The sequence below is a fragment of the Agelaius phoeniceus genome, chromosome 2, assembly GCF_051311805.1.
Source record: "Agelaius phoeniceus isolate bAgePho1 chromosome 2, bAgePho1.hap1, whole genome shotgun sequence".
NCBI classification, from domain to species: Eukaryota; Metazoa; Chordata; class Aves; order Passeriformes; family Icteridae; genus Agelaius; species Agelaius phoeniceus.
Window position 1 is genome coordinate 75,103,220 of NC_135266.1, and position 19,111 is coordinate 75,122,330.

The window sequence follows — 19,111 nt, forward strand, 5'->3', positions numbered from 1 at the left end:
GGACAAGGTGAAGTTGAAAGAGGGGTTGCATGCACTGCTCAGGAGATGATGTCTCCCAGCCCCAAAATGAGTTTTTCTGGGATATTAATGGGTGGCTGGTCCTGAGGAACAGATCCAGATGACCCCAGAACCTTCCAGCAAAGATGTGGCCTGGCAGTCTAGAAGCTGTAAAAGGCACAGCCAGGAGCTGCCAGAGGGATTTTTCTTGCTATGCATGCTGAGCTGAAGCTGCAAGATGCCACCTGCTCCAAGAATCTCTTCTCACCAGGGACTTTTCAGGCTGTCCAGTCAGTCCCTGGGACACAGCGATTCTGCATCTGCATGTATCTCTGAGTGTGTTCCCTTTTGATTCCTGTACATTGCTCCCGTGTACTTTCACCAGCTCTTCTTAAAAGAAACTGAACATAACTTATACTTGACTAGTTGCTCCTTTAAGTAGCAATTAAAATAAAATGGTGTTAATAATGATAATGATAAATGAACTCCCATAAAGCTGAAATCAGTGAATTTCTTGAAGTTCTTCATGGGCATGATTACAGGTGATTCCCTGGAATCTTTCCTAAGTGTTCTGAAAAAAGTGGCACTTACATACAAGAAGTATTCTCACGTGAAACAGAGGTTCAAGGTACATGATATCAGTAGTTCTGATACTTCCCAAATGTGAATACTGAAAAATTTCAAGTGGACTTTGTTCACTGTATAATACCTGGATCAGATGCACAGCAGATTGCTGTCCTTTGTACATCTGGGCTGGAAAAACACCACACTAATCAGCTGCACAGCTCATTTCATTTCTAACAGGTGAACAAAGCCAATTTGCCTAGGGCATTTACAGTTGAGCTAAATATGTCTCCAAATATTATCAGGCTTCCAGAGTCTGGTCTGTCTAGCTAAGCTTGTCATTGTAGAAAAGCTATGGCACATACATATCTAAACCAAAAACTTTTATCTTCATTTGTGATCTTTTGGGTGTCATATGATCAATGCTACCTAAAGAACCTGCATTTGAATTGTCTATTTTGAAGTGAACACAATGGGTGAATTTTCTGTCCAAGTCATTCAGTTTTGGTTCATTTACTGGTGAGTACAGAGGCCCTGGACAGCACACAGTTCTCACAAAGATCTCAGACCAGCAGTCAGAAGAAGCAATCAGGAATTGCTGCTTTGAGGAGCTGGGATGGTTAGATCAGAGTGGTTAAAGTAGCAACAAGAACCTGACTTCCCTTCAGACAATTCCTATCACTTGTACATTGGCAGCTTCAATCTGCTCTTCCCAGAGAGGGTGAATCAAACCTAAATTCTGGGGGGAAAAAAAGAGCCAAACAACCCCAAACTTCCAAATCTTCTGCATAATCACCATTATGACTGCACAAAGCTGCAAATCCAAGATGTTTCAATCTAAAAATTCCTCATTTCTTGTTATGTTTTTGACCCAACATGGATTTTTCTCCAACACTGGTGACTGGGTAGGGGACTACATAGATCACAGCATTCCTGAAGAACATGCTCATGTGCTTATATAGAAATTTAGAGAAACATAGATGAAAGCAATAGATTTTTAACCCCAGACAGCCCGTGACTGAGAAACTATGCCTTCTGCTGCCACCCAATGATCTAAGAGAACTGAGGGACCAGTCTGGAAGCAAGATGCCATCCATACCTGTTTTAATTGCCTAGGCTATTAATCTGGAGGCTGATACAGCTGTTAATTTTTTTCACAGAGCAAGTTCCAATATGCAAACTATTGATTTTTTTGCTGCAAGTTCTTTTCTTTTGTTAGAGTAGTACTGGAGGCTACTAATTAGCAGAGATTTTCCTTCCTCTGAGATGTCATCAACCAGCTAGGTTTCACATGATGATGGGAAGGACATTTCCTAAATGACAACCTCTTAGAAGATGTCCTTGTTTGATGAGGGTGTTCCTTATGTTGTTGAGATAAATATGTACATAGAAAATCATCGTACAAACCTCAGGAAAAAAAAAAAAAACAAACAATTTGCCCAACTGAGTGATCAGAATCCATGAATGGACTTATAGAAAAATAAAAAAAAAATCTAAATAAATAAATATGTACATAAAGGTCCACTTTGTGAGGCATTAAAATGGGTCTGTGGAGATGATGCAAGTGAAACTACTCGACAGCTGAATGAACTCATAAAGACAGTTTCAGTGAAGAAGAGAAACACCCATCTGGGACAAAAAAAACTTCTAACTGTTCAGACCTGATCTTCCAGAAGTAACTACAACATAATTTCAAAGACAAGCCTGGGGAAAAAAAATTCCTTACTTAACAGGGTATTAAAAATCAAGGGCTGGATATTTACTCAACAAATGCTTTATAACCATTAGATATTTTTATATTTTTCCTCACATCTCATCAACTCTTGAGCCCTCCGTATTTCACACAGGTTAACAGTGTGTACCTGAACTACAGGGTCATCATTGCCTTACCCTCTTGGCCAACTATCTCCTCCCTCAAAATGTTAGGAATATTATGTTATACTCAGCAATGACTCACATCTTGGTCTTTGCTGTGCCTAAATAAGATGCACTACAAGAAATGTATTTCCCTCCCAAACACCTGTGTATTCCAGGAGCAATAGAAGATATCTAGCTCTGAAAATCTTGCCATTTTAGACATCTAAGGTGACATCTTAGACAGCCACAGTAACAGAAGCACATCTAATGCATGAACTGTCAGGAAAATACAGGAACATGTAACCTGCTCCACTAAAATACTAAAGTGAATTCATGCTCATTGACATGTCAGAGATAATGCCTAAACTGGCTGAGAACCTGTCTTTAGGCAGGATTAGATTTCCTTTAGGTGAGATAAATTCCAAATGGAAATTTATTCTGTGACACTAAATAAGTGAATTATTTGTTCTCCTGCCTCACTCTTCCATTTGTCACTTGGAATGGATCCTTCAAGGATTCTATGCATCTTTTGCTCTGATAAAGTCTGTCTCTTACATTTCTTTTCTCTTTAGGATTGCTGGTGTGTGAAACAACCTAGATTTCCACTAACAAAGAATGCTCCTTGTCTGAGATTTGTGGCATGGACCCCCTGGACATATTGATCAAAGAGGTATTTTCTTCATTAGCACTGCATTTCTAAAGGAATCCTACAAGTCGTGGCTCACTATCATAGTCAACTTTGACAGAGTCCCAGTTTTGGTCAGATGCAATCTCTGATAATTTCTTAAGAGGTGTATTATTTTTAATTGCCTTCATAAATATAATTGCTGAGATAATTCAGGACGGGCAAACAAGTCTCCCTGCACTGCTGGCAAATATTAAACAAAGAACTTCCCTGTATGGTGAGTTCTGCTGAGTTTAGCCTATCTGGAAGAATTGCCCAGACAAATATGCTGTGATAACATCTGCCAAGTTTGAACTGATGAATCCAGTATGAGCTGGTAGCACAGGTAATGTTTCTTCTCTTGTACCTTGGATGGAGTGCTGGAGGGTTATAGAAACTCTGGTGGGAACGAATAATTTGCCTCTGGGATGGAGGAAGTGAAAGATGCTTGGCCTCAGGCCGTGTGGTTAGCAGAGCCATTGCCACCTTATATCAATGATTTAATATGAAAGGTATTAAATTGTTAAAGTGATAGTCCTTTGGGAGCAACACCACACGTGGTCATCTGATACCATGCAGGAGCTGAAGCACAAGAACTGCAATGCAGGGAAGCTACACTGTCATCCATAGACCTAGCATGTTGCTCAGTCAGAATGAGAGACCTGTTCCTCTGGGATTACCAGTATAGGACTGGTGGGGCTGAAGCTCTGATCTGTGTGGGATGTGTTTGCAGATCAGGAATCCTCATTACCCACTTACCCATCCACTCAGGCAAAGTGTGTATCACACCTCATCTCCTCGTGACTGTGGCATGTATGGTGTAGATCAGAGACAGCTTTCATTCAAAAAACACTGACAGCTGCCCTGCAGTCCTGCTTCTGGTGTAAAGCCTTGCCTTAGGTTTTGCAACTGGAAGTAGGCCCCATGGTCTTTCTCCCAAAACACCATCCTCTATGCTTCCAGTTGAAACTGCACCTTGTTTGCTCTGGAGGTAGACTGAGTGACTTTAGGACAGGAAGCCTTCCCTCTGTCCCTGGGAATTTAAAGCCTTTAAAAAGTGAATAAAATTTCTTATAAACTTAAGAGACTGTGTCTCTGCTCAAAAAGCAAACATCACATGAGGATATTTAGAACAAAGAAGAAGTTCGTAGGAGGGAATTAGCAGAAATGAGTGGACAAATTTTTTACAGTTTGGGCAATCATCAGAAGGGGTTGGACTTAAGAGACTGTGGTCACAGAGCTATTTGGGGACTTTTTACCCCATAGAACTTCAAGAAGTGAACCTAAATGAGTATGCACAATTTATGGACTAGGTAAAGATTAAATTATGTGACTGAAGGCTCATTCCCATGAACACAAAGGAGCAGAGACACAAAATGACAGGCAGGGGAAATCCAGTAACTGCACCAGAGCTGAATGAGCTCCTGGCAGGGTTGTTCCAAGGGCTGGAACAGGGGAGCCACCAGCCCTGTGGGTTGGGGGTGGCACCCCCAGCTGAGTCAATTGAAGACACTCCTCATCAATGCCTTTACAGATTCAGAGAGAATTACTGCCTACAGGACCATAGGACTCACTGTGGGAAGTTGAAAGAACATTTTGGGGTTGTACAAGACTTACTGTGGGATGTTTAGCGGAAGGATCAAGGACTTGGGAGGAATGAGTATGAGAAAACAGAGAAGAAAGAAGACAAAAGGAGCTGGACCGATGTAAGTAGGTTACTGGTCAGTACGCTTGTGCTGAAGGACAGCACTGGTGGGGGCCTTTGCCTGGGCTCCATTCCTGGTGAGGGATGGCTTTGGTGTGCTCAAGGACACAGACAGCCAATCTATGCCAATGGTCATCAGGAAATGGAAAAGCATCCAGAAGTAACTGAAGCAAGAACTGGAAAACAACAACAAATCAGAAAACAAGTGGGGTTGTCATCAATGAGGTACTGTGTAACCAGTCCTACAAGTAAGGACATGGAAGGGTACTGGGGTAACTGGAGGGGACTTAAAAATGACCCTGGGGAGGGAGGGCCTATGACTCTGCTATAAGGTGCAGGACTGTATCTGTAGCTTCTGAGTTCAGAGAACTGAAAAGAGTGAGGGAAACCCAAGACCCACCCATGTTCCTGTGCTAGGATGCCAAAGCATGGCAGGAACAACCACACTGACCCACCCATGCTTCCTTCAGGATTGCACCATGTTTCCTGCAGAATGAGGATCTTGTGAATGAAACCACAATGCCAGCTGGCCCAACAGCTCCACTTCATTGCACCATCTCTCCCATGGCAAAGGGAAGTCATATAATTTGCAAAATGTCATATATCTGTCTACTAAACATAACCAGCATGTTGGGGAAGGGTCTATATGGATAAGCTTCTGTGGGAAGGTCACAGCCACATCGGACACACCCAGTTTTCTCTTGACTCACCCCTGCAGGCCACAGCTGAGCACATCAGCCAAGCTAATTGGTGGCTCTGAGCCACCAGATGGGTTTGTAGCACCTCTGAAACATCTGCTTTAGAAAGGGCAGAAAGCACCAGCAGGGAAGGGAAAAATGACCAGGAGTATAGCAAAAACCATGCCTGAGCAGGGCCCCACCTGGCATGACTCTGAAGGGACTGCTGCTGATGGAGGAACCACTACATACTGATCCCAGTGTCTGCACTGGCCATTGCCTCACTGAAGGGACTGAGTGCAGTGCATGGTGTGAGGAAACAGGACAACAGGAGAGGAGACAGCTGTGCAGAGGGAAGAAGGGCGTTTTTCATGAGGGTTTGTTTGCAGTCCTGTCCATCCTCCCAAGAGGGTTTCACTTCTGTTCTGCCTTCTGAGTCACTTAATGTTAGTGTCAGGAATATGCCTGTACCCAAGACTAGACAGTTCTTTAGAAAGAACTACAGACAAGCCTTCCATCAGTGAAGTCCTGCACCTCATCTCAGGTAAAATACACTATGAATTGAAACAGAACTCAGCAGACCTTCTGACACCGGGAATGAAAAGAAAAACTATTATCAACATGTCAAACCCTCACCCTAACACCTCTCTGTGATCTCTCAAATATAATTTGAGCATCTTTGCTCTCACTCCTTTAATTCTTATGTCCCGGAATGTGTCTGGGTTCAAAAGAAAAGCTCTCTGTTTTTGCAGGAATCAATCAAAGACAATTACACATTATCAATGTTCAAACTTGGAACACTGCCACTCACATGCATGTTGCTCTTTTTTTTTATTTGCTAAAGGATGTGGTGTGAAAGGACAGGAAACACCTTAAAGCTGCCGTGTATGCCGCGGCAGACAAAGCTGACAAGCAGCACTTTCCACTGGAGGGCAGTGAAAGGCTGGGGAAACCTGAGGTGAGGCTGAGAATGCTTCTGCCTAAACACAGCTCCTAACTGGAAAGATCGTGAATTGCCTCAAACGGAAACAAAATGCTACCCTGTGCATAGCTGGCAGAGTTTTGGTAGCAGTGGGACTACAGGGGCTAGCTGTGTAGGAGAAGGTCTGCCCTTCAGTCACAGCTGGTTCCAGCTGGCTTGGCAACAGATACCACCAACCCACCACATGCCAAAACCATAACCAATTATAGAAGCATGCAGCATCTCTGTGAAACACATTTAATAAAGCAGCTGCTGAGAGATTTGTGAGGGTACAAGTGATGACACACAGGAAGACATAGGTGCAGGAACATCCTGAGATGACTGCAGTCCATGAAGGCATTCCTGCAGGAGCAGGTACTACACTGAAGGGGACTACAGTCTGGGGAGGAATCCAAACTGCAGAAATTGAAAAGCGTAAGAAATATGAAGTGACAAGGAAAGAAACCACTACTAGATGCTGTAAGCAAAAGGCAGCTCCTGTTCTAGTGATCTTTGTAAAGCAAAGTAATTTGAGCAAGTGCAGATGCAATATATTTGTTTCAAGAGAGGATGCTGCTTTTTTGGTGAAGATTGTTTGTTGTCAAGAGATGTATATCAGTGTGTACATATCTGCAAATATCAAGTTGGATTTGTTAGTGAGAAGGACAAGAGGCGTGGAAGCTGTAAAATGGAGAAGCTGTAGGTCTAGGCTGGATACCAGTGAGACCAGAGTGGTCTGACAGTTGGCTCCTGGAGGGACCAAGAGGTCCAACCCATCCACTGGAGAGGCTATGAGTCAGTGGTCAGCCTGAGACCCATCTGCAGGTTTATGTCTCTGCATGTGACTCAGGCGGAGACAAGAGGAGCCAGGGACAGTTACTGGGAAGATCCATAGTGCACACATGTAGGCTGTTGGTTTGTGTGGGGTCATGCAGAGTAAAGTGGAAGGCCGAGGGTCCATGGTCAGTTACTGGACAGAGTGCTTGAATTATACTCATTCCATGGCCACAATAAAAAAAATTATTTCACAATAAAAAAACCCTTTATCTTCCAAAGAGGAGGCAGGATTAGGATGTTTGTGCCTCTGGTGGTGTGATCACCTGTGTGTATATATATATATATATATATATATATATATATATATATATATATATATATATATATATACACACACACTCTGTGGGATTACTGGGAATACAAGCAACAGCCCACCCCAGTACTTACTGCCTCTGGCAACAGGGAGAGCTGGGGCAGCCTCTCCTCTGTTGGACTTCCAGATGCAGCAATCCTCAGGCCAAAAGGTTTCTCTCACAACACAAAGGAAGCTCCAGCAATTGCAGATAAGTGGTTCTGCACAAAGTACACCACACTAATGCTAGAAGTGGATGCACTGAGCCTCTATTCAGAAGAGTACTTGTCTGTATTGCATGGGCAACAGCCATTTAATCCACCAACAAAAGGTCACTGTGAATGACTTGCAGCAGAAAAGTGCTGAAGCTTCAGTTCACAAATTTTATTTACAGTGTGCAAGTGCAGAGACAGGATTTGGAAATTTTGCTAACCAGAGAAATTAAACAAAAATCTCTGGAGTATGTCCAACAACCTCACAGCTCCTAAAATATACCTATGCCATAAAACAATGGCATAACGTCTGTGTATCTGTAATGTTTCCATGTGTGCCCTCTGAGTCTATTATTGATTTGGCAGAACTCCCACCTTAACGTTTAGAGTATGACAATGAATGTTAAAGATTTTCCTGGATAAGCAATCAATGAAACCATTTTTTATTCCTCAAAATATATGCTGTGGTCTGGCATGCTGAATAAGTGTGATATATATACAGAGGAAACTGCTCTTTACTCTTTAAAATCAAACATTGCCAAAGAAATAGTTAATAATTACCCAGAATTGCAGAGAGAGCTTTTTAATAGAAGAGCACTTGCCTTTCCCCATCCCCCCAGTAGTTGTTATAGGAGCTTTAGAATAGAATAAAATAGACCAGGTCTATTTTTGTTGGAAGGAGCCTACAATGATCATCCAGTCCAACTGGCTGACCAAAAGGGCTGAGAAGAGGTTAAAGCATGCTATTAAGGGCATGATCCAAATGCCTCTTTAACACTGACAGGTTTGGAGCATTCACACCTCTCCAGGAAGTCATCTCCAGTATGTGACCACCCTTTTGGTGAAGAAATTCTTCCTAATGTCCAGTCTCAACCCCTTGTGACACAGCTTTGAACCATTCCCACACACCCTGCCATTGGATATCAGGGAGAAGAGCTCAGTACCCCCTTCTCTACTTCCCCTCCTCAGGAAGCTGTGGAGAGAGATGAGGTTGCCAGTGAGCCTCCCTTTCTCCAAAACAAACAAGCTCATTCAAGGACCTTCACATCCTTCTTAAATTGTGGGACCTAGAACTGCACATGGCAATCAAGATAAGGCCACACCGATCTGGAATACAGTGTAATAATCACCTTTAAACCCAATGCTCCAATCTATCTAGATCCCTCTGCAGGGCCTCCTGTCCCCCGAGAGAGCCAGCAGCACCTCCCAGTTTGGTATTATCAGCAAACTTGCCAATGGTGCATTCACCTCCTGCACCCAGACCATTAACAAATATAGTGAACAGAACTCACTCCTGAACTGAGCCCTGAAGGAGCAATGCTCCTGACCAGTGGCCAGCCAGATGCAGCCCCATTCACTGGAACACTTTGAGCTCTGCCCTTTGGCCAGTTCTTCACCCAGCACACCATGAACCCACCCAGCCCACAGCTGGGACCAAGACCTTCTGGGGGGCTTGTCCAGAAGGGTGCTGTACTAAAATCCAGGAAAACTACATCCACTCCTTCCTTTCATCCACTAAGGAAATTACCCTCTCACAGAAGGATACCAAATTACTTAAACAAGAGTTTCCCTTTGTGAACCCATGTTGAGTACAAATTCTTCTTTAAATGGCTTTTAATAGTACCCAAAATAACCTTCTCCATATTCTCTCCAGGAACTGAGGTTAGACTTACAGGTCTGTAGTTCTCTGAGTCCTCCCTCACATACCTTTTTGTAGGTGAGACTAACATCCTGCCAGTAGGTGTTGGAACCCAGGACATCTCCCTGGTTGTCCTGGCTCAAGCCCCTGCCAGGGGGCTCAGAGACCTTGGCACAGTGCCCAAGACACCTGCGACTTTGATTTTGACCCATAGAGCAAATTACCACCTTTACATGAAGAATTACAAATCAAGAGAGTTTAAGTAGAATAACAGTTAGTTTGTCATGGGTGAAATGTAAATTTTTGGAGTTTTAGAATGGAAGCTCAGAGTCCCAGGATGGAGGAATTTGGGCATGCCCTGTCCTTCTTCTTTCTTCTTCCTAACCTCCATGTTCTGGGTGATGTTAGCACTTTTAGATTGGTTTAGGTAGAAACTCACTGTCTAACATAGGTGATAGGTATTGGGAAGTTATTGTAAATAATGTACACGTGGTTTTTAGTATAAAAAGATAACACCACCTCTGAGGGCGGTCAGTTTGCCTCTGACTGACCTGCTGAACAGACCTTGGAAGGCCAGAGAAAGAATGTTGTAGATAAAAAATAACAAACAACCTTAACAACTACAGCTGAGGAATTCTGACTCCTTCTTCGACTGCCAAGCTGAGAACAGAGACTTGTATGTATCTCTGAGTCACTCTGACCAGCAAACATCCCGCCAGTAGGGAGCTCCCCAGACTCCCAAGACCTTGGGTAGATGATGAAGAGGGGTCCTGCCATAATATCTGCAGGCTCCTTCAGACCTCTGGTGTGAATCTTATCAGGCCCCAGGGACTTGTGAGCATTCACCCGGCAGAGCTGCTCCTTTGCAATTTCAGTGTCAGCAAATGGAAGGTCACTGCTCCCACACTCGTGGTCCTCAAATTCAGGGGACAGGGCATCTCAAGGTCTATCATTATTACGGGTTGAGGACAAAAAAAGCTTTGAATGTCTTAATTCCGCTGAAGTTGCCACGCATGTTGCCTTTCTTGCTTGGAAGGAGCGGAGATCTCTTCCCGGCTGTGAGGAACCTTCGCAGCGGGCGGCACTGCGGCCCGTGAGGCGCCGCCTGACTGCCAGGGGGCGCCCTCCGCCCGCGGCAGCGCTCGGGCCCTGCCGGGGCCGCGGCCTGGAAATCTGGAATCGCCTCATGGAGCTGAGCGCGGCTGGGGAGAGCAAGCGCTTCCTGGGACACTGCAGGCCAGTGGCATCCTGGCCTGGATCAGCCAGGTGTGGCCAGCAGGAGCAGGGCAGTGACCGTCCCCCTGTACCCAGCACTGCTGAGGCCACAGCTCCAATGCTGTGCTCAGTTCTGGGCCCCTCAGTGCAGGAGAGACATTGAGGGGCTGGAGCATGTCCAAAAGAAGGAGGCACAAGGGCACAAGTGTGCTCAGGGACACAAGTGCTGTGAGGAGCAGCTGAGGGAGCTGGGGGTGTTCAGCCTGGAGAAAAGGAGGTTCAGGGGGGACCTTGCTGCTCTCCAGAGCTGCCTGACAGGAGGATGCAGCCAGGTGGGGGTTGCCTCTCCTCTCAGGTAATAAACGGCAGAACAAGAGGAAATGGTCTCAAGTTGCACCAAGGGAAGCTTATACTGGATATTATGGAGGATTTCTTCTTTGAAAGAGTGGTCACACATTGGAACAGGGTGCCCAGGGAAGTGGTACAATCACCATCTCTGGAAGTGTTCAAAAAATATGTGGCGATAGCACCTGGGGACATGGTTTAGTGGTGAACACAGTGGGGTCAGGTTAACAGTTGTCCTCTATGATCTTACAGGCCTTTTCCAACCTCAACCTCAACCATCCTACAATTCTATCATTTTAACACAAAATTACAGAAAAACTCTACATTTTACCTTCCAAATCTACACCTTAGCTTAAAACACATTGTCTTTCGCCCATTGTGTTCTATGGAACACACCAGGTTTATGTGGCTGCATTAGAAATAATTAAACATAGTAAGAAGTTGTAATGCCATGTTGTGCCCTTTATGAGCTATGCCAGAGATGTGTCTGCATGCACCAAGGGCATTTTAAGATGGGAAAAACCCAAATGATTTGACAAAGTTTTTTTTGCTGAAGGCAAAGGAAAAAAACCCTTGGTGCTGAGGAGAATCTCACTGATTTTCAGGGTCATACTCCCAGACAAGTTTATAGATGGATCATTTTTATAAAAAACTTTTTCTGGGAATAAATTTCAATTGCTGTGATTAGAATGTGTTTCCTACTCTCTTCTCTATGATGTCTTTGGAAATGACAGTATCATGTTCACTGCCCCAACAGAAACACTGTCATGAATGTAGTTTAGTACAGTTGTCCATACAAGATTATCATAAATAGTTTAGAGGACAATTACCCAGCTGCTTTTAAGAGGGAACACAGGATAAACATGTTCAGCCTGTTGCTTTTTTTCTAGGAGGTGCCAAACATGCACAGGTCTCTTGGCGTTACAGATCAATTACCAGCTCTCTTCAAGCCAGACCTGAAGATAAAATCTATTTCGCTTGGTCAACATTTATTGAGCCTCATTAGTCTTTTTAAACATTCAGGGTTTTGTATTTCATTCAAATAGATGCATTTGTGCCAAACAGTTGAAAAGACAATTTTTGTGGGTTTTTTTTTTGCCTTCATCTAGTAGTTACAGCTAGCTAAAGCCAGCTGGCCGGCTCAGTTGCCTGGTCCTTTGATTTGGGTCATTTTTCTATGCAAGGAAAATAGAGTGTGACTAGATCAAAGCTGGAGTTCAGATATATATGTACAGTCTTGGCAGCCACCCTGAATTTATTCCACTCTAACTCAAATCAAAATCTGGCTTGTGATTTCCAAATAGCAGAATGCCTTGTTCTTTCTTTTGGTTAAGTTCTGACTGACTTGTAAGGAAACGGGAAAAGGTGTGACTGTTCCAGATAGGTCCAAACACAGAAGTGCATATTTGACTACAAATTTAGGAAGTTCTTTTTTTTAAGTGTGCATTGTCTAAGATATTGTATTATTTACAGCTCCAGGAAACACAATGGCCTTTTCATAATGCAAAAATAATCAGAGCTATTTGAAAAAGTCTTTAGCTCACTGTTAATGCAATGGAGATAACAGGAGTTCCCTCCTTAGCATGCTGAGAGAGTTGAACAACCATTGGTTTGTACATACTGGCTATAGAATCAGAAGGTGGAATCAGGTCTTGGAAGTGGTTACTGTAACCTGAGACATTTGATGTGGCTGCTGAAGTTATGGCTGATATCACTGGTTTGGAGAGAAGGGCAATGCTGACAAGGGGTTTCATGGTGTAAGTGGGCTGGGTGGTAGTGGTGGACTGGGAGATATTGATGGATCAATATCTCTGATTGCTGGGGGGGGGGGCATGAAAATGTGTGTGCCAAACAGAGATCCCACACAAAAGAAATGTAAACAAAAGAGGGCACACAACAAAAATGACAGTTTTCATAAAGGAGTGACTTAGTAATAATGTCGTGCACGTCATTTCTGTAAATCAGTCTAGACATTCTTCTTCTTTCACAGATGTAATGCTAGTTTTCTGGCAGGGGATATTTCATTTATCATACCCCAACAGCATGAAAAAGCAACAATCATAACACCCTGCTACACCATGGTTGTTCAGTTTTGGACACACACTCCCTGCCTGTGTATTTCCTGTGGAAAGACCTAACTTGTAGCTTCCAGGACTGAAGACCAGGTAAGAAAAAAGTTCTAAGAAAAAGACCAAATAAAATTCTGTTCAATGCTATGATTTGCAAACTTATTACTACCTTATGTTGTTATAAAGGATATAAAAATCTGAAACACAGAGCACACTTTATCATAAAACAGCTAAGCTTTCAGATAAGTGCGTGTATTTTTAAATCTTCCCCCCAAAAAAGAATAATTTCCCTCTCATTAACTTACATTTCAACATAACACTCAATTTTCTAAGGTTGCTTATATATTAAGACTGTCAGATAAAGAGAATTCTGTGATCAATCTTAGTCCTAAAATATCTAAGTTCTATGATGGAATCATAATAGGAATAAGAATGAGTAAAATTATCTGGTTACACTTCTTGGTGAAAAATGTTTAGGAAAGCACTTCAACATATGAAGCTAAGTGGGTACTTAATATTTTCCTAACCTGGCAACTAAGCTCTGCAAGTGTCTCAAAGACCAATATTTTCTGACAGTCATATTGAAAACAAACAAGCCAACAAACCTGATAAGCATTGCTTATTTTGTGTCAATTTTTGAGAGCAACTAAAAAATTTCTCTTGGAATGTATATTAAACTGTAGTTCAAAATGTCTTACAACATCTTCCCACAAGGTGAAAGTTCAACTGAAGTAATGCTACAATCAAGGTGCAGCTTGCATCATTTACTCATTAGTGGAATTCCTTGCCAAGATTAAAACAGAGAGTGGAATGCAGCTCCACAGGTCTCGTTGAAGCCTAACCCCTTTGCCTTTTATTCTGCTTTTGCAAAACCTTCCCCTCTCTCTCCTTGCTTAAAGAAAGTGTTTAGGAACTGTTCAGAATAAAAATACAAACTCCTAAACTCCAACATGGGTAAAAGAACAGAGATATTTACCCCCCCCAACTTTCTATACTTAATACTTAAAAAAATTCTTGAAAAAAGATAATTATTTTTCTGAGAAGGAATAATTTATTATTTGTTATTTAACTAAAATATTATTTGACTAAAATTTCTTCAAGACATTTCAATGAAATAGCTTTTGAATATGCAAGAATTAAAAAAAAAAAAAGAAGTAAAGCTGCTCACCTCTGCATTATTTATATAATATCTTTTCCCCACAGTATCTTTTTATATGTAGAATAGTTTTATTTTACACCATTCAAATGTCTGGTTTTACTTGTGCTTTGTTGGATTGCCAAAAACTAAAAGGAAGAAAAAAAAATTTGGTCTTAGTTTCACACTGAAGTTGATACTCAATTTTTGCTTTTCCTTGTGTAACACCTAATATGCTTCTACAGAATGCTTTTCCTCCAAGTATGATTTAAAATGTCAAAATGCATGTTTTTATTTCAAGAACAAAGTCTTTCCTAAGAATAAGTAACACTTCTTTCAATGTACACAAAAATAATGAACAATCAATAGATCAGTAAGAGAATGTAAGTCTTCAGAAGGCACCTGGCAGAATCCATGTTTCTCAGATAATAAATATTAAAACTGCTGAAATCACTCTGCATGATCACCTTCATTGCTGTGTTCAGGTTTGGTCTCTCCAGTACAAGAATGACAATGGCATTTAGGAGGGTGTCCAGCAATGGAGATGGTCAGGGGTCTGCAGCATATGACAGCCAAGGTGGAGCTGAGGGAAGCTGGAGATGAAAAGGGGGTTTTTTTGCACTCTTCACCTTCCTGATGGCACACCGCATAAGGAGAAAGGCCGACAATCATGATTTGCAACAAGGGAATTTCTGAGTAGGGAAAAGGATTTATTTATTTGTTTTGTATTGTGTATGCTTATGTCTAAGTAGGCTCTTTTATTGTGAGCATACTTAGACACTGGAAAAAGAACACAAAGAATTGTGAAATCATCAGCCTTGGGGATATTCAAGCTTAACAGGCCAGGATCCTGAACAACCTGCTCAAGATGACCCTGCTTTAAGCGGGGGTTTGGGCTACATACCCTCCAGGGATCCCTTGGGGATTTGGGCTGCATAGCCTCCAGGGATCCCTTTCAATTTGAGCTGCAGTTCTGTGAAAATCTTTTGATATATCCTAGGGTCCCTGTCTTCATAATATTGCATTGATGCAGCCCAAATCTGCAACAGTGCAAATCCAGTTGAATGAACTGCTGTGTGTCTGGCTAAACTCTTTTCAAATTACACCAGTTGATTTAATTAAAGGATTTCTTCTCCCTGGAATCCATGTTTTGTTTGTGGTGAATCATCACAATGCTGCCTTAGATGATGCTACCTTCAACTTTTTCATCGAGGTGTGAAGGAAAAGTAGCAGTGCCAGTAAGGTGTAAAAACAATTATGGAAAGATTGTTCCAACTCTTCTGTTAGGTTGGGAGTGGAAACAGGGGTCTTCACCTGCCTGTAAAATACTATTCTACCCTTATACCTGTTTTAGTTGGGGCTTGGCTCTTCTCAGCCCTAGTCTGTATGCGAGTGGTAAGATTTAAAGATGCACCACACAATGCAAAGTCTGGCATTCACATTCATGCAGGGAATTGTGGATTCTGGCCTTCACTACTCTAAGTTTAGTCTCAATTACTCTAACAATATCCCAGCATGGACAAGCAGGCAAACTGAAATGAGTACTACACAGTCTTAATCAAGAAAGATCTCAGACTGGCAAATTTTGCAATTCAATTTACACAGATTTTATTTTTCATGTAATAGCAAGGCTGAATGCAGTGTCATAGAGTATTCTGATAAAAAATTTAAGTCAATGTAGTAAAATGACTATTTTCTTTGTGATTTTCTTTTTGAGACTAAAATCCCAAACTATTCTGTATAGTCCAAACAGCCAAAGATGAGTGTTATAGAGGATCTACTGGATCCTGCAGATGCAGAGTCAGAAGTATTAGATGCCATTCCATGAAACCACAGAGAGAATGCAATTCTTTTAAGAGAAAGAAATCTGTCAGAGAGTTGACGAATATTTCCTTTTATTTCAGGGACAGAGAGTTTTGATTAAAAAAAAGCCTTCAACATGTGCTAAATAGGCTTAAATTTAGATGGTCCTTGGGCTTTATTATGTCTGCCTTTCTGAGACTGAACTCATGGTTTGAAGCTGTAATCTCCAGTTGTCCCAGTAGCTCTTTCAATATTATATATGTTGTGTCAGTGCTGGAAGGTTAAAGATTTGAGTGAGCTCTGTTTGGACTGGGTACAAAACCAGAGTCCTTTGAGATTTTGCTAGTTATTAGCGAAAGTAACACCCACGTTGGTTTATTTAGGCCTTGGAAACACTAAATTTGCAATAAAACCCCACCTTTTTCTTTGTCTGGGTACGGTTGTAAGCAGGGGGTCACATTTCAGGTGAGTGGGAAGTGAGGATGGTGTGTGAGATCAGAATTACAGATGCATAGACTTGTGTGACCTCGTACTGATTGCCCCCAAAATGCATATGTTTTACCTCTTCTGTTGGCTCTGCTGATTTTCAATGCAAATCAAGTACCTAAACTCCATTCTTTATATTTTCTCATCAATAAATCTCACCACATATTGACATTCTCACCTCTCCTCATTCAGTTGCTTTTGCTTAGTAGATACCTTCTTTGACATTACAATTTGAAAAGACATCTTTCTTCACATTTCCTTCTTGGTAGAGACAGCAGAACCACACCTGCACCCCAGGATATGGCATTGCAGACATAAGATGTATTTTTCCACTAAATATCTTACTGTGACATTTCTCAGACTAAATTTTTTTAGAGAATTTTAGAGAATATTAGAACTGCTAATATTTAATTTTGAAATAGTGATTTCCTTTATCTGCAGATTTTTTTTTCCTTAAGATACAGGATAGTAAGGAGTCTTTTGGCTATCAGGGCCTTTGCAGTGAACCCATGGCAGTGAATCCACAGATCTTTTTGCATCTTTCTGCACATTTGTCCCGAATATGAGTAACCAGCACATACCCCACCTTTCATTAAAAGTTTCCCCAGGACTTTGTACAGTGTAACACATCTCTGTGCAGATGCCAGCTGATGCATTCTGTGATTCCATTTGACCTTTGTGCTGCTATCAGGCCTTTCCAGCTCAGACCATCCCAGGAACAGCAAGTATTTCTTTGCCTTAGTTCCTAAACATTTCCAACTAATGAGCTATGGTTTTTTTGTTACTAGTTTCCCAATAAATTACATTGTGTTCTGTAGTGATAAATTTAATGTCAGTCCCAAGGCTGCACAGTTCTTCCAAACAATGTTCAGACATTTTAAACCAACTTCTAACTAGGAGAAATAAGAAAATAATGACACAGCAGAGAAAAATTACCTTACATCTTGTTTTATTGTTCCAGTTGTTTATCCTAATTTCACTCATTAGTTTGACATTTGTTTCCTTCCTTTATTTTTCTAAGAGAAAAGTGATTATGTTGAAGATGTGGTATAAGACAATGAAAAATTGGAAATTTAAAAAAGTGCAGTTATTGAAGTAAAAATAAATAACATTTATTATTTCATAATAAAACAAGTGCTTTTACTGAATAAATGCTATCTGAAAAATTGTATTGGTATCTTCCCTGAAAAGGCTTCATCACAATAAAACCACTCCATTATTCTAAGAATTTAATACATTAAACTAAATAAATATCTTTAGAAATCATAATTCTCATATATACCATGGATAAAAGAATAAAAAAAGCCCTCCAAAAATGCTGTGGAGGAAAACATAATCTGACCATGAAGGACCTCTAGTGGCACATATACTTCCAATCGAAAAAACCCTGACATTATGCTTGCTCAGCATTTCAGAAAGAATCACTTCTGCAGTTTCAGATTTTGACTTCAGTTCATGTAATATTTTTTGTCTTTCCTTTAGTTGGCACAGATGCAAAAAATATAATTTTGTTACACTAATGTACACAAAGTGTCTCGCTGAACAATGGCTTTGCCCTTTACTTGTTATCATTGTTATCTACTTTTATCACCTATTCAAACTTATGATTTTCTCAGCAGGAGGGACAGTCTGATAAGACACACTGAAATGAAATTGTTTAGCAAAAAGGAGTAGAAAGCAGATGAGGATACCAGAGCTATGTCTATCTTGTATTTGTTATGGCTTTGCTAATTCTTTTATTTGTCCTCAGCTCAAAAGTTTGGTTTTTTTTAAAAAGAAAAACAGTAAAAAAAGCTATGCTGGTACTTTTAAGTTATCCTTCACCCATTCTAGAAGATATCCAACTGTAAGAAATATTTGGATTCTTAGTTCCTTTCAGTCACACCTCAAAATAGTTTGAGAATTTAGATGCAACTTTTGAATATGAATAATTAATTTCTAAAGAATTCAGTAAATGTACTGCTAAAAATTCTTAGTCAAAAAGGAGAAATATACCTACCTGTTAGTCTAGGCCCCCAAGTTCATTTGCAATGAACTTAGTCCCCAACGTCTAACAGTTGGCACTTAAACAGTTGTTGCTGGGTTTTTTTGTTTGTTGTTATTGTTAAAATTTAAATTAAAAAGAGATCAAACTTTATTTTGTTTCACATTTTTAGAATTCATAGGTACCCCTCTGGTACCGCAATCTTTCTGCAACTGAGCAGTCGAGGGTAAAGCTCTGGCCTGGCAGTGTCTTTTGGTGTGAGGCTGCTGCAGCCTACTTGTAGGGAGGAATTCCAAGAGCTGAGCTTAAGTGCAGTCAAAGAGCACCAAAGACAAGATTCACCATCTCTGGAAAACTGGCAGCAGATTGCAGACTAGGATGAATTAAATGTGAAGATAAGAGGACCACAGCTGTTGAAGTCAGATATGACTAAATACACAGGGTCTGATAAGTCCATTTCTTTTAAACTTTGTGTTAGTTTAGGTTGTGAAGAATCAGAACCAGCATGACCAGATTCATAACTATCATAACACTGAGACTAATCTTGGCAGACTGATTTCTTGCAGGAGTCAGAGCAGGACTTTTATTGGATTAGGAATTCAAAATTTAAATACCAGTAAACTATTCTGTTATACAAATAAATGAAAAATACATAAAAACTCAGTTTAA